The sequence below is a fragment of the Cyprinus carpio genome, chromosome A17, assembly GCF_018340385.1.
Source record: "Cyprinus carpio isolate SPL01 chromosome A17, ASM1834038v1, whole genome shotgun sequence".
Lineage (NCBI taxonomy): Eukaryota > Metazoa > Chordata > Actinopteri > Cypriniformes > Cyprinidae > Cyprinus > Cyprinus carpio.
Genome location: NC_056588.1, coordinates 16,759,698 through 16,771,882, shown reverse-complemented (window position 1 = coordinate 16,771,882; position 12,185 = coordinate 16,759,698).

The window sequence follows — 12,185 nt, the reverse complement described above, 5'->3', positions numbered from 1 at the left end:
AGTGAGAAACAATCATGATTATAGAACAAATGATTCTTATGAGCCGTTCCTTTTGTCATGAATTAAAAACATACAATGCAAGTGTGTTTCCTTTCATGTTTTTAGTTCATTTTAATGAATCAGAAATGTACAGCACAACTAGTGTAGCCTGATGCCTTACTGTGTTGGTTCTATTTAGGGTATGTTTACATGACAATGATGAACTAAAAAATGGAAAGTTTTATGCATGCCAGGCCGGTAATTGGCAATGTCTCTTTATAAAGAAACACCATGCATCTGCATACATATCTACAGACTGAACGCTTAATGTCCATGCCCATAACGTCTCCGTTTTTACACAGAGATGATAATAGTATCATATTCAAAAACTTGCACTTTGAAAGCCGTTTTCAAAAGTTTGCGTTTTCAGGCCCCCAAAACACCTTTGTTGTGTAAATGAATGCCAAAAAAACATAAAAGATTTTCCATTTTTAGTTGAAAATAGTGTTGTGTAAATGTCCTCTTAGTGAATCAAAGACATTCATCTTAATATTAACTGACTTAGCAGTGAAACATTTTGGTTCACACTGATTGCATATATGATAATGTATAATTATGTACAGTAGGCCTGTAAATGAGTTTCATCTGAGGTGTTTAATAAAAAAGTCAATGAATGAATATGTTACTACATGACATGTTTCGGGGTCTATTTTTGGAGAGCATTTATGCCCCCATCATTAAATTTCATTAAAAGTGTTGGCAAGTCTTATGCGAAAACTGTTAGTTAACATTTTACTTCCAGTTTTATCTTTCTGCTGTTGTTCTACCTACTTGCACTTCATCAGATCTTTGTGGCCTGAATTAATATGTGCAGGACGTGATGCTGTGGTATTGTAACATCCGCTGACATCATCTGAACTAGCTGTACCTTGATTTTAGGTGAATTGAGGCCATTGGAAGCAGCTGTTTCAGTTTGTCTGTCTCCTCAAGTGTCTGGTTTTCATAATCCTCACAGTACCATATACTGCTCATATTGCCTCTTTTCTTTGTCTCTGTCTTATTTGAATTGTGTAAGTTGGTTCATTTATAATTAAACATTAAAGAAGCTAACTTTTTTTTTTCCTCCACGAGGGGGTTGCCTGTGGATATTGCTTGCATATTACAGCATAAAAAAACTCATGAGAGACTTAATTTATTCTCTGCTTTCATAACATTGTTTGCCCCTCTAGTCAGTGATTATATCACATGCAGGGTATCCCCTTCAAATGATGTATGAAAATTAGAGGAATCTTTGCAGTTCCTCGGATCAAATACTTAGTGGGGGGTTACTTAATTACCAAATACTTAGTTTTTGTTGAAATAAACAAAAACTTTGTTCTTGGAAAGCTAAAGGAAAAGTAAAAATCTTTTAATATTCACGCAACTTTTGACTTCACTGAGCAAAGTCAAATTCATTAAACAATGGCCTGTACTGAATGTGCCTCCAGGGATTTCCCTAGAATGTGTTACACACATTTTTTTTATTTTTTATTTTATATATTACTGTTTGTTTATTGTTCATTATATATTACTTTTTCTTCTTTTCATGTATTACATGTATTTGATAATGTTTCGGTTAAGAATGTTGTACTTTCAGTACTCTTATAGTATTTTAACATACTTTTTTTTTTTTTACCTTTCTAAAATGTATACATGAGTGAAAAAAATAATATTGCATTAATATATACAGATTAAACATTTAATCATATGCATATCATTTACTGAAATGTTTATTTTGTCTACATTTTAATAATAATAATAATGATTTGGTGAGTTTACCAAGTTGCTCCAGGGGATTGTCACTGTAATTAGTAAATATAAATATGAATATATGATAATTAACATATATAACATATGGAAAATATATGAATGAACACATAATATTTTTAAGTAATACATTTATGAATAAATTAATAAAATAAACATACAAATGTTTGACCCACATATGTAAACTTCTGAAGGCGTATTAATGCAAACTCTTTTAATATGAAAATCTGCAAGCTAAACATTATAATGTTTGCAATATAATGCTTAATAATTTCATTGACCTGGTAAAAGACACCTAAAATAATGTTTCCTGGAATGTCAGATAAAAAGCCACTTTAAGTAAGTTAGTACATAAATAAGTAAATAAATAAAAGGGTTCAATCTATTCTGCAGAATTACATAGTTGTGGAATCAATGCAGCAAATGAATGTAGATTTAGTGTGGACTCAGTTATACTCTGATTTGTTTAGCATTTTGTTTATGAGGATAAACAGTATCATGTCTCTCTGTATGGTTCCCTCACTGATGCGTGATATGCTTTCACCAAAGAGTGAGAAAGCAGGAAGTAGTGAGTGCTAGGTTTGCACCCGTCCCCCTGTCTATTACAGTGGAAAGATGTTTGAGGCTCGCTCTGATCTCAGTTGGTGTGTTTCTGGCTTCATGCCGTTTGACTGTGACGCTGGTGCTCACTGATCTTTACAGCGCAGGCTGGATAGCGGAGGGATGGGGGCAGCAGGCTTTAATTGAATTGTAAATGGGAACAGGGTGCAGGACTGGCCCAGCTGGGGCAGGCGGCAGATGGGATGCAGGACCCGGCCCTGCAGGATGGGGTGGGTGTTTGAGTGGGCTGAGAGGAGAGGGATTGGGCGGAGGGGGAAGGGTGGGATGGCAAGATGCCCGTTGCAAGGAGATGACCAGATCTAGAGACCCCTGTTGAGCCGGTGCACACTGCAGTTGAGAGAAGTCCTGGAGAAGGGCCAGCATCTCTCTTTCTCTATCCCTGTGCTTCTGCTAGGGTTTAGCATTCTATCAGCTTGGTCTATGTGCTACTCCACGTGTGAGGCTACTGTACATTAACTACTGTACAATTAAAATGATCAAGATGTTGCTTAAAAAGCTCTGTTTCTTAACAAACGATATGCAAGCATTCATTGTTTTTAATAAGTGGTTTGAGTGATATATGTTTTAGTATGATATGAACCAGCTGCTCTGTCACAATGTAAGTCAAAGTATGTTTATAAAGAAATACATTTTCTTTGGTCAGTGATTTTAGTCCAACTTTATGTGCTATTGACAAACCCTCCGCATAAGAAAGAGAAAGAGACTTCTTGCGTCTTGCTCTATCGCATGCAAGTTTAGGTTTACTTTACTTGCTTTGTCATGTGATTATGTCCCGTTTGTTCACCTGCTGTGACAATTGCAGTAAATTATGAGGTTGAAAGTGCAAAAAAAAAAAAAAAAAACACATATTACATCATATCCAAAAAATAAACAATTCCCTGCCAGAACATACTTGCTGCTCATTTTTGGGTCATGCACTGCAGGGAACAATTCTAATGCTAAATGCAGTCAGTCAGTCAGTCAATCAATCAATCAATCAATCAGTCAATCAGTCAATCAATCAATCAATCAATCAATCAATCAATCAATCAATATTAATACAATTAAATATTAAATATAAAAGTTAAAATATTATTAATTAATATGAATTCATATTGTTAATTAATTAATGTATTAATATTACTTCATCAATATTACTGAATGAATAAAGGAATGCATAACATTTTGTAAAATGAATATTTTTAGGCACGTAGGTATGTAAATAAATAAATAAATATTATTGACACGATTATGCTGTTTATGCTTTTAAAAAAAACCAGTCAATTTTCCTATACTTTACTTCCTATACTTGTTTTATTATAGTTGTTTATTAATTAATTAATTAATTAATTAATTAATTAGTATGTGATTATATTTATTAATTTTATTATTATTATTATTTTTTTTTTTTGTATTGTTTTGTTTTACTTTTAACATTTACTTTACAAAAAAAAGAAAAGAATAAAATTACTTGCACTGGAGAAGTGTGAAATAAGTGTGTTCTTCAAAAAGAAGAGCATTACAAAGAAAAGAGAGAAGCTCAGTGAACCTGAACAGAGAGAAAGAGGGAAAAAACAGGGAGTGAGAGAGTGACAGAGAAAGAAAGCGAAGCTTGGATTCAGTTCTCCTAAGGGAAATTAGAGCTCTGTCAGCAGGGAAAATGATCCCAGTCTGCCCTCATCAGGTGAAGACGATCCTGAAACCCACACTTTACTCTCTGTTTTTTTTTTTTTTTTTTTTTTTTTAGATTCCATTAAAAATAATAATAATAATAACTTTGGAGGAATCTTAGTGCAACTGAATTTTTAATCTCAGCTTTTGAATTAAAGTTTAAATATTTCCATGTTCTAAAAAGTCAAATAAATAACAGTAATAGTTATCTGTAATGTTGTTCACTTTTGTCATATATGGGTTCCTGACATGAAATACTTCCAGGAACTTGACATGTCCTGCAATGTGACATGCTACACTTCATTTAAATAGAATTTTGCATATTTTTGTAGTTTTTATGCAACTTTTAAGACTATTATAAACTTAATGAAACTAAATGTAATATTTGTATTATAGGGCCAATGTCTTAGCAAGGACAGAAAGGGGCTGTTTCTGCCCTATATAACCTACACATTTAGCTTTATTTGTTTAACCTAATGTATTAAGGTTGATTCACTGATGTTAAATAATGTTTTTGAGTAAAATCTGTAGATGGAACCACATTTTGGTTCATATTTACATAACTATCCATATTACAAAACATTATAAATATCTAAGCTGGTAGCACATGTACACTTTAAAAATTGGTAACCTGCAATCATTATACCTTAAAGTGCCTTTTTTACCAGATTTAACCTATAAATTTGTTTTGTTGGGATAATTTCATATATTTAGGTTGATTTAGTGATGCTAAATAACATTTTTAAATAAACTATTTAAAAAAAAAACTGTTAATTTAGATATCATTTTTAGATTACTTTTTTTCAGTGTAGAGAAAAAGCTGATTTTATTCCTTTGCAAGATGTGTGTGTACTTTACAAACATCACTTCTTACATTTCAGTGACTAACAACACAGCATGCTGTCCATTAAGTGTTTTTGACTGTATTTGTGTCTGCTTCATCTCTACCTCAATCATACACACACACACACGTGCGCACACACACACACACACACACACATACACACACACACACATGCGCACACACACACACACGCACGCACACATGCGCATGCACACACAGTCACAGTCACACACTGAAAGTTTCCTGCATTTACCTTAGACACCCATATTCATATTCCCATTATTGATGGGAGTGGCTGCTTTTGCCAGATAATTAGCCTGGCTTATCTATTTGTTTGAGAGCTGATATTTGTGCACCTGTATTGAAGGATAATGCTGGGGTGCGAGAGCCCGTCTGGCAACCGGAGACGCGGGCCAGAAGAGGGATTTACACGTCACGCTGGAGAACAACTGATCTCACCGGTGTGCCTGTAACCTTTTCCACTAATGAAAAAAAAAAAATTACTAATAAAGCACAATAAAGCCCAAAAGAGGTTGTTATAGCTTCATGTCTGCTGTAATATGCTGGAGAGGGTGTGCTGGGATCAGACGACCAGGCCTTTGATCCAATAGGAAGTGTACATTTTTGGACCTGTAGCCTTTATGACTGTCTTCTGCTTTATGAGTGAATCACAGGGTGAGATTGGGATGGGTGGGGGGAGGGGGGAATACAACAAGTAGCGTTCAGGGTCTCACCTTGGGATCATGACCCCATCCAAAGTTGCCAGAGATGCAGATGGTGTTGTGGAAGATTTCTATTAGGTCTGTCAAATGTTAACATTTAAATCTGCAGGTTAGACCTGTATATTAAATATGACGAATTCTCTTTGACATGGATGGGGTTGTGTGGTTTAGTAATAATAGCTCTGATGAACTGATGATTTATGGGCAATGCATGACATCTTTGGAGCTTGTTCTCCAAAAAATTATAGTTGACTTGAAACATTAAAATTTAATAAATTAATATAAACTGATTAAGACATTTCTTTCTATAAGGCCTAAAGTAAAAACAAAAACAAAAACAAACAAACAAAAAAAAAAAACATATAGAGAGAGATGCATAGTATCATCTTGAATGTTTCGTTTTTTCTTTCTTTTTTCACATTATTTAAAAAAGGAAAAATCCCTTACCAGCACAGCTATGGTGGTGTATTTAACATTTCAAAGTCTGTGCTCATAAGGGCATATGCTAATGGAGAATATGAAACAGAAAGCTGATCATTAGAGAGTTCTTCTACCTTCTGAGAAAGAGCTATAGAATTTGGATGGCAGTATAAACACAGCCTCGGGAGTCATCCCCGCTGCACATATTTTCTTCCCAGTGTGCCAAGCTGTTGTTATGGACACTGCTGTTTTTTTTTTTGGTTTTTTTCCTTCCTCCATATCTGACCTACTGAGCTAGAATGGTTCTTTCAGCTGTCGTCATCATGGAATAATGACCTGATTCTACAGCATGAAGGTAAATAAACAGAGGTGCAGCATAATATTGCGTAGGATCATAAGAAAAGGGGGGTGGATATCCTGTAAGACTACATGTTTGTTTGAATGTGCTCGGCATTGATTAAAAGGAAGCTGGCGGATAAGAGCTGTAGCTCTGAGAATACAGCTTGCAACAGAATGAATGTGTTTGTTAAACTTGTTGGAATGGGACTCACTTACCTCTCCTTGTCAGATTGTGTTCATTTTTATCTGCATGGATTGAATTCACAGTCATACAACCACCTTCCCAATTCTGTGATGTTGTTTGTGCGAATCTGTTTGGACACTAGAGCTTTTAACTGACAAAAGCAATCCATATTTCTGATATGAAGTTATCAGAGCAGGAGGGCTTATGTTGTATATGACGATGGGGGTCCACTAAACTTGTCTTTACAATGTTGTGTATATGGGGATTGGGGATTGCCTGTGTCACAGACAATCTGTGTCCGTATTTTACTCACATAAAGCCATGGTATGCTGTAAGAAGATAATGAACAACTTATTTGTATGCTTTTGTGTTTTTCTTGTGTAAAGATCAAAATTTCTAATTTTGTGTTCCACTGAAAAAATAAATAACTGAAATAAAATAAGGGTGAGTAAATAATTATATCATTTTGCATCACTGCACAATGCCTCACTGGAAATGTGAGACTGTGCTCTGTTCTGAACAGAATGTCTTTTGTTTGTAGCAATGTGTTCAAAGAAAGGCAATTCCAGGTAACAGTAAATGAAATCAGAAATTCAGGAATCACGCTGTCTTGTCCCTGAACATGAGCTTGACATTCAGATGAGAACACCTCTCACGTTCTGTCTGATGAAGTGGATGTAGTGTGTGTCTGGCTGGTTTAGTGTGTGTGAGACAAAAAATCAAATGGATGAGGGTGCATGACACAGTTTTCTGATAAAGTGAGGACACTGAGTTTGAAAGAGGCTTTTGACTCATGTCTCTCTCATTTCCTCTGTTTTTTTTTCCTCGGTGTCTTTCTAGGCTGAACAGTTCCTTAGTCAGTTTTTATGGCTACTTTGTACCCAGACCGTGCCCTCGTGCGTTTGATGGCTCTGTTCCTCTATTATGGCCTATGTTGATGACTATGTCCATTGACATTGCCATGTGCTGTAAAGTGAGGAGAAATTGATGGCCACATTGATAATTTTACAGAACTGAGGCTGTAGTTGCTGCTTATAACTACTAGAAAACACCACTAGTTCTATAATAATTTTACATTTTTAATATACTGTATAGAGTTTAAGATGAACTTTTATAGTAACAAATGTTAGATGAGAAGGAAAAAAAAAAAGTAAACTTGAAACTAGTTCTAAATTAGATGGCTGCCCAAACCATTTGATCGCATCTAGTGTTGCATTTTCTACAGTTGTAGGATTCTTGTACTGAGTCATCTTTGGTTCTGTTGTGGCCAAACTTCTGTGCTTGAGCTTGACATGTTCTCTCAGCTACCTTTCCTGGTAATTGTCTCTTTTGTCGTGCATCCTCTTTCATTGGGTTGGTGATACAGCATCAGCTAAGAACATACTGTCCGCTAAGTACAAATAAATGTTGTACTTTAGCTCTCTGTGATGGACTAGCATGGTCTCTCAAGGTCTCTTAAGATAAAGACCAGTAGTTTAACAGTATGAGTGGATGGAATGCACACAAATCAGTTTTTTTTACAGAGCTAGTGTCACATCTAGGCTATAAGTTATAAGTATTTTCTAGAAAGATGTGCTCTGTTTCTTCAAGTCACTTAAAGGCACAACTCTCTACAGTGCACAAACACTGAAATGTAATACTTAGAGTTATGACGTTTGTTCAAATCGCTTACTCTATAACTTATTCTATTAACAATAGCAATAATGATGCCTGCTTTTTAATCAAGAAAAGCTATATATATATATATATATATATATATATATATATATATATATATATTACACTCCTCATACAGCATCTGCAAGCGCAGTCCTGTAAAAGTTCTCAGGTCCTCTTGTGCTTTGCTCAAGGCCGATCAATCCTGTTGTCAGCTGTGTCAGACTGTCTGAAGTGTTTTCATTTTAAGCCCGGTGCTGCTGCTGAAACACTTTTCTATCTCATATTGATTTTATGTGTCAAAACCCAAACCCCTGCTGTTCGGAATGTTCCAGGACATCGGGTTGGTCTGGGTCTATGGTTCACTTCTGACTTTGAGGCAGCCGGTGAATTTGAGTTTGCTAACTGATTTTCAAGGGTGGTGTGTTGTTGATGTTGGCTAGAGTTTCTGACTGAAGTTGAGCTGACTGGATGAATGAAGAAACCCCATCTCCCCCCACCACCACCACCACCGTTATGGATTCATTATGGATTACAAGGGTTGGGTGGTTTAATTTACTCTGATTTAATCCAGCAAATTTTAAGATTAATTTTAAACAACACAGATTTATATTGTGCTGTGTTTCTTTAAATGGAATATGTCCTCTGGCTTGTATGGAAATCTCCAATGGATGCATAAATAATCCATTACTCTGCATCTAAAGGCCTATACATTTCCAGCCGACAAAGCTTTAGCTCAGAAGAGTTACTTAAATACACAAACAAACTCGCTTGTGACAATTCAAAGTCATTTTGTGATTGTGACTTTAATGCTTATCCAGAATGCACAGAATATATGTCAAAAGGTGATTCATTATTTATATATTCCACTATTATGTATTCATTATTTTCCATTTCTACATTTGCATTACTTTACATTAGAGTGACAGGTTGGATTGCGATTTGACAAGCTGGCTTTATGTCAAGAACTCTGACTAATTAAGTTAAGTGCATTTACATTGTGTTTTCCAAAAATAAATTCAGCCTAAAGCTCGAAAATGACAGTTTTCCACATTCGCATGACTCTAGTTCAGCTTTGGTAGTAAATAGAAACCTTCTCTTTCCAATCAGACTGGCTTGCGTGGAAGGGCTGGGGTTATTTTCATTATATTTAGCCGGAGGGGCTCGAATGAAGGCTTCTCTCTTTTGTATTCCCTATTCCTCCCAACGGTAGCCTGTAGAGAGGTCACGCTAGCTCAACAGATAGACGCTCTGTCTGAAAATGGGGCAGAATTCACATTCGGATTCTTCCCACTGTACTATTATGCTCGCTTTTCCAGTGATTGATCGGGCAGGGTGGTTATTTTGGCATTTAAAAGCTGAACAGCTGGACATCTCTAATGGATATTTATGGTATTATTTGATGTTCCAGACCACAGAAAACCCAGAGCAGTCATGCAAAGTAAGAGTGTGTTCTGTTGTCATTTTTATCAAAGCTTTATAAATACCTAGAAATATGGAAACTTAGGGGGCGTTAACACTGACAATGATTTGAAATGATCAGAAGTCCTTCATGTCAATGAGGGTTTCCAATTTTCTGCAACAGGACTCACAACAACCACTGGCGAGCAGAGAAAACTTTATGCAAAAATTTATTGGCATAATGCACCAACTACTCATGGGAATGCAGGAATTTAATTATCTGTTATACTTTTAATCAGCAAAGATGCACTTAATTTATTTTCATTGTTTACATTTTTCTTACAAATAAATGCTCTTCTTTTGACCTTTTTATTCATCAAACTATCTTAAAGAAGACATATCATGGTGTTTTTAAAATTTCTTAAGCACCAAATCAGCATATTAAAATAATTTATGAAAGATCATGTGACACTGAAGACTGCAGTAATGGCTGCTAAAAATTCAGCTTTGCATATATATATATATATTAGTATATATATATATATATTAGTAATATTTAAATAACTATTTTACTCTATTTTTGATTTTGATATTTTTGACCTTGGGGAGCATAAGTTCTTTCAGAGACATGAAAAATAAATAAATAAATAATAGCATTATCCACCTTATTTTTCCTGTAAGTCTGGGGGCAGCCATTTCTATATTTTGACCATTTCTGTATTTGATATGATTAAAATTTAAATTCTACACCCTCTAGACTTTTAGACTTTTGATAAAAGACAGAAATCTAGAAAATCAAGCAAAAATATTACAGCACAGAAGGTATAAATTAGGAGGAAAATATATATTATTATATTTATTTATCATTTATATACTATTTCACTCATGATGCATGACATCACTAATTGTGGGCGGGGCCTGTTTTATGGTTCACGGACAGCTACGCTGCTAGATAAGCAGTCTTCAACGGATGCCTTCATATTTTGCCTCTCTATGCTTTATCTCACTTTCTCCATGTACAAATCATCACATCCACATCTAATTTTAAAACCTGCCTCTTATTACCATCCCGTTCCACTGCCCCAACAGAATCTCACCTTTGATTCATTGTGAGATGGTTCAGAGAAACATGTCATTATTTTCTCTCGCCCTCCCCAAGATCAAAGCAAACGTGGGTGATTACAGGGAGTAGGAGCTCTTTGAAGATGTTACATGTGTATCAGTTTAGTTTGTGTCCGCCTCAACTCCTCTGTGACCAGGGCCCATCACTCACCCGCACACCCTGACTTCATTTGTTTGCGTTTCACTTTTCTTTTAGAATATACAGTGTGTCGCTTTCTTCTGTTTTCATAAAAGGTTTGGGGGCTTTTATTTTTGTGTGGTCCTATTTTGGTTTATATATACGGATGGAATGGATAGGGTAAGACCTAATGTGATGAGAGAGTATATACACGGTGGTAATAAAGAGTAGTGTTGTGGTCTTTCATAAAGCAAGATTCTCTCTATGGCTCTGTATACATATCAAAACATGATATATAATCCTTAAAAATACAGATGAGTTTAAACAGGGCCCCTGATTGTGACTAAAAAAAAGAACATAAAAATGTGCAACAATAATTTAAAATCTAGTGAACACTGGTGGTGGTTGTATAAGCATTTTGTGTGTCCATATGCCGTTATTCAAATATCAGCTTATTGGAGTATGTGGCACTGTTTCTTGCACAGGAAAACACACATGAGATGTACAGGTAACACTTTATAATAACTGCATGCTATTAATCATTAGTTAAACATTAGGAAACAGTTAATTCATCATTTATAAAGCATTAATAGACATTAACAAGCAGTTTATAAATACAGATATAAATGCTTTATACTTGATTTAAAAGCATATCTATAATGTATTTAATAATTGTTTTTTCATACTTTATTAATGATCAATTTATCATTTCTAAATGAAGTATAGCATCATTTACACACCAGTTATTAAGGAGTTGTCAGTGGTTCATACGATCACTAAGAAATTGTAAGTAAATGATTAATAAACTATTTAAATGTGCATTCATACATCTTATTATTCAGACATATAATAATAGTTACTTAGAGTGTTAATAAATGGTTTATTAACATGTACTTTACTGTAATTCAGGGTTAATTCAGGTAGTTATAAAACATATGTAGTTGTTAGTTAACTATTATTGTGAGGTCATCTAAAGTGAGGACTATTTATGCCTTGTAAAGCTTTTACAAATGAGATTTAAAGGCTGTTAATATTTCTATGTTCTGTATCACTGTGTTGTGTTTGTTTCCTTTTTCTGTTTAGAAGATAACTGAGCCTTTAAATATCCTTTATAAATGCTTTACAAGGCATAACTAGTCCTCACTTTAGATGAGCTCACATAAATAGTTAACTAACCACTACTAAATGCTTTATAAATACCTGAATTTACTACATTTACTTACAATTTCTTGTGATCTTATGAATCACTGGCAACTCCTAAATAACTGGTCTATAAATAATGCTATACTTCAATGAGAAATTATAAATTGATCATGAGTAAAG